The sequence below is a fragment of the Chiloscyllium plagiosum genome, chromosome 8 (assembly GCF_004010195.1).
Source record: "Chiloscyllium plagiosum isolate BGI_BamShark_2017 chromosome 8, ASM401019v2, whole genome shotgun sequence".
In the NCBI taxonomy this organism is placed as follows: Eukaryota; Metazoa; Chordata; class Chondrichthyes; order Orectolobiformes; family Hemiscylliidae; genus Chiloscyllium; species Chiloscyllium plagiosum.
Genome location: NC_057717.1, coordinates 55,063,195 through 55,068,492, shown reverse-complemented (window position 1 = coordinate 55,068,492; position 5,298 = coordinate 55,063,195). Strand labels below are relative to the sequence as shown.

General features: G+C 40.8%; 1 non-coding gene across 1 annotated transcript; it reads left to right on the top strand.

The window, feature by feature from the left end:
* Positions 1-822: 822 nt before the first annotated feature.
* Positions 823-895, top strand: trnar-acg. The gene has a single exon. It is a non-coding gene; the product is annotated as a tRNA-Arg (tRNA).
* The last annotated feature ends 4,403 nt before the right edge of the window (positions 896-5,298 follow it).

Genomic DNA, 5,298 nt, shown 5'->3' with positions numbered 1-5,298 from the left:
AGCATGAGGCTGCGAAAATGCAATCGGTGAGCGTAATGCCATTCTCTGATGATACAGAGGCGCGTGAAATATCGAGGCTAAAAGCTCCCGCCTTAACGACAGCGGCTTCAATTCCCATGCATCAAGAAGCAGTGGGACATCAGGCTGGGAACTCGAATTTCACCTGCAGGAACTTGTATTGACATGGAGCAGGGAACATTGGGACATCAGCTGGGCGAAAAGGTAGTCACCTATTTTAATCTGAAGCGAAGTAGTTTTCAGCAGGGCATTTGTTTGTGGATTGAGAGAATATCTACAACTGAGACAGTCTAAATTACAAAGAATGATTCTGCAAAGCGTCAATTCTTGGAGAAGCATCTGTGCAGAGTGATGCAGAGGAATGTTTACGTCATCTGCCCGTCCTTATGAAGCTTCCACTGCACTGGATTAATTTCTATGAAGGGATGTTTTTGCTCCTTCACAGTATTCACTTTCCTGCATACTCGCAAAGGTTGTTACTGTAATCTAAACCTCTGAAAATTAACTGGTATATACAATGTGGTGATTAGGCTCACGTTCACGTCAGTTTTCCTGACGAAGTGGATTCGAATTTTATCAGATCAGCAGTGATTCCATTGAATGACTGAGCAGACAGAGTGTGAATGGAAGCTTCATGACGACATATGTGATTTTTTTTGGAAAATTCGCTGCTTTGAAAGGTGATGAAGATTAGACTGAAGCAGTGACAGTGATTATCTTTATTGCTTGTTAAACCGGTGAACATGACTGCTATTAACCGTGTCCGTGTTAACATCACGGCTCTTAAGGCAGCTCCTGTGTATCGGGCCAGTGGTGCAATGGATAACGCACCTGACTACGGATCAGGAGACTGTAGGTTCGAATCCTACCTGGCTCGAAGTCAGTGCATATTTTAATTACACGTAAAAACTGATTTTTCTAAAGCCGAAATAAGGTATGATCTCCTCATCTGCAGGAACGAGAATGCCTTCATTAAATGTCCCCGAGAAAATGAGAGTCAATGTTCCAGCGTCATCACAGGAGGGAAGCCGAATAGTCGTACACGTTGCTCATGGGCACCTTTCCATTTCATAAAGCCGCCGATCGAATAACTGTTGCTCGCTTTGAGCATTTTTCAAACTCTTTGGCCAGTGGAATCAGAGAAGAATGAAGGGTTAACTGTCCAACTGATATTTATAGAGAGTGAGTTCCAGAGTCTACCACCCGCTGACTGATAAAGTTTTCCTACCAGCCTATTCAAAGCTTTCTGCATCTTATCTGAAATCTACAAACCCTGGTGAACGATCAAGAGCAAATGTTTCCTTCAATCTGTAATTCTTTGCTCCTCATTATTTCGTACACGTCAATCATGTCTTCTCACAGGAGAAAGTGAGGTCTGCAGATGCTGGAGATCAGAGCTGAAAATGTGTTGCTGGAAAAGCGCAGCAGGTCAGGCAGCATCCAGGGAACAGGAGAATCGACGGCATAAGCTCTGAAGAAGGGCTTATGCCCGAAACGGCGATTCTCCATGTCTCCTCACAATCAGCTCTGCTCTGAGAAAAACAACATTTTGCAAATCTTGTGTTCACTGAAATTTCTTGCCTGTTTTTAACAGTTCAGTGAGTGGAGTAGTCCCACTGCCAACATTCAGCACAAACTTTCAGTAAAAGCCACTCAATGCGGGGAACTATAGTACTGCTCTTTTGGTCAACAATGTGTAAAAGTCTCCTGTAACTTTCGATTTCGCATTCCGTTGTGCTATTTGTCCGTGTTCAACGACATATCCTAGGAAGGTGAATTTGGCTTTGGCAGATACACTTTCAGCTAGGTTTACAAACCAGTTTGACTTCCGAATTCGATCAAACAAGCCCGATAAATTCTGTAAATATTCAATCCATGAGAGACTGATAGTCACCAGGCACAATATACACCACACAGTTGCGTATCCGACAATTATCCTGTAAGTTAACCTCTGAAATGTGGCTGAAGTGTTTTCCGTACAAACGGCATTACTTTAAATTTCTGCAGGCCAGTTGGCGTTACAAAATTGCCTTTGATCTATCTGACAAAGTTCACTACCAGTAACCTTTGAGGAAGTCCAACTTAGAAGTGTAAGTTGCTCCTCCAATCTTTTTCACACAGTCCTCCAACTGCAGATATGTATACGCATCAGTCTTTCTGACAACACTGATTTTGTGATAGTCCACACATAACTGTTGCGTCTTATCTGGCTTTGGCACCATGATGATGGGTGAACTCTATTCATTGAAATTCACTTCGGTTATGCCATTTTGGTGCATACGTGACATCTCCTTATGAACTTGTACAAATTTAAAGGGTTATGCATCCAAGGATGTTACAGAGTCAGAACAGCATCTCCTATATTTACATCATCTACAATTAGATTATTAATTCCCAGTATATTTCAGCAGATCTCCCCATGCAAGAATAATGACTCTTTTGATTTTCTTCTGGAAGTTAACTGAATAACTTTACCAATTTTGGACAACTTTTGCATTGTCCAATTTTATTTCAGGAACACCCAATGTAGAATTCCCTGACATTGGTTCTTTCCAGTGTGTCGTAGTCAATAACACATTCTCCTCTTGCGTTCGTTCTCTGCCAAAATACCGTTGGAGCATATTCCCATCGCACATTCTGTGAGATTCCTTCATGATTGGAGTACCTATCAAGTAGCTAACCTCACTCAATTTCCTCTCAATTTGATAAGGTCTTTTAAACCTTGCTGTAAAGTTTCACCGATTAATGAATTTTAAATAATTGCATTATTCCCGGCGGCAAAATTGTGATTTTTTGATTTCGCATACACTTCCTGCTTCACCATTTGCTGCGATACTTTTAAATACTGGTTCGACAACTCCTCAACATTATTTAGTTCAACTCTAAAATTTGACATACCATCCAAATGCGTGGTCTCTGTAATCTGACTTATTAATTTTTCCTTCATAAATTTTAATGGTCCTCTTACTTTATGCCCAAAATTGGTTTCAGATGGACTTAGTTGGGTGGATTCTTTTGGTACATCTCAGATCGCAAACAGCACTGACGCAACTCCCTTCTGGCTACTCCGAACCATAAAACCTCAATATAGTCTTTAATAATTGACGTCACCTTTCCAGTGCAACGTGTGATTCTGGATGGTACACAGTAGATTTGAATCGCTTTATTTCCAAGCTATCTATACACTCCTTGAAAAGTTTGGACGTGAAGTTTGACCCTTGAGCTAATTGTATCTCTGATGGTAGTATTAATCTAGTTTTTTAAAAAACCGTAATTCCCATGGTTTTAGCTTTTAGCTGTCATATTGCACGATTGAACAACATTTATAAATCTCGTCAATACATCCTTTTTCTGTTAATTAATACGTATTCCCATCTTTTATTGGATGTGGGGAACCGACACAATGAATGAAGACACTTAAAGATTCCTCGAACGCTGGGATAGATATTAAAGTTGCAGGCTTTATTATTTCCCATGCTTTTCCTATTAGTTGAAAGGTATGACACGTCTGGCAAAATTCAAATATATTCCCCTGCAATCCAGGCCGTAAAAATGTCTTTGTATTTTAGCCTCCGTTTTCATCACTCCTACGTACCCTCCAATTTGTGGCACATGCGGCACTCTCAGCACCACTTTACTGTCCCATCCAGGAAAAAAAGTTCTGCACATTTCTCACTTGCTTGAATATGTGTTCCTCTCCATTTCCTCCTTAACATATCATTTGCTCAGTAATATCACACGGGGATGCATTCACTCTCCTTCCAAGTACATGTCTTCTGATCCAACTGCTTTAATTTTTCATCTTTCTGCTGTAACTCAGTAGCATAGCAGAGCTGAGTATATTTGCATTTTTAACGCTTGTCCCCTGCTGTGTCCCACTTACCTAACAAAAAAAAATTGTAATCATATTTCAGCTTCCTTATCCGTGCCATTTGATTTGTCCTGCTTCAGCTTGTGACTCTGTGATCGCGTTAAGACACAATCTGGAGAAATTCCTTGATAAACTTCCTGCATTGCTGCACTTGCCTGCATCTCGACTGGCGTTTCAACTGGAGTAGGCAGCACGCTTACCTATATTGAGCTATATCATTTGCAAGCACAAATTGTATTCTTGGAGCTGAGAGTTTGTCCAGACCTCCCACCAGAAATTTCTCACTCTTTCTGCCCACTCTAGCCTCACTGTACATAACTGAGCAATTTTTCGTCCCACCATGAATTCCCGTATACATAGTTATTCAGGAGTACTTGTTTCTCCCTCCTTCTGAATCACAGACAGGCACGATCCTGTGTCCCTCAATATTGTTACCTCTCTATCTGCTACTCCTGGCCAAGGTAAATAAACTTTAAACTGATCGGCTTGTGCACTCTGATGCAGCTTTCCACCCTCCACTGTGCTTTCTATTGCCATGCCAACAAAACATCCAGGCTTGTTTCGTTTCCCTGCATCTGACTTTCCAGTGCTTTCCCTAGTTCTCCAATACTGATTTCATGTGGCCTACTTGATTGCAATGAAAACCTCAGATCTTGTTCCCTTCAAGAGTTTCCTATTTACCCTGTGATAAGTTATCCTAATGATTTTCACAGAGATTTAACTTTCTCTTTCCACGTGAGGATTTCTCTTTGCCCCAATTTCTATCCCTCAGACATAAAATGATCTGGAAGCTCATCTTTGTTTTATGGACCACTTCATACCAATCAGCCATTTCATCTGCTAACCTTGTCGTTTTAACAATATGCTCTTCCAAAGTAAGCTTATCTTCAGCCTTTATCTCCAGTCTTTTAAGGTGAATTCCTTTAATCATTGCCAATTTCTGAAGTTAGAACCCTGTCACCCTTTCTCTCTGCTCTGCTGCTCTCTTTTCTTCCCTCTTTCTACTTCGAATCGTATCTCAAACTGCTTCAAATCTGGTGTCCTTTCCTTATCTCTCGAGTCTAACTCAAGCTGCTTCATTTTCAAATAAATTTTAACCATCTCTACAGATTCTCATTGATTTTTCAGCTTAGTTAAATGCTGAGCTACTGCGGGAATGATCTCTCCTTCCATCACAGAAAGAGGCAAATACAACTCCACTATGTCTGCTAATTCCAGAAGCCCGGCCTGAATTATTTTTTGTAAAACTACCAACTTTACATCGTCCATAGCAAGACAACTCTTTGTACCAAAATGAGACATTGCTTTCCCAAGCATTGCCGACCCCAATCCAAATCAACTCCCGAAATAAAGACACAAGCACCTATCAGTTGCTCTTTTAATCCATTAACTACCTCCCAATTTGTTAT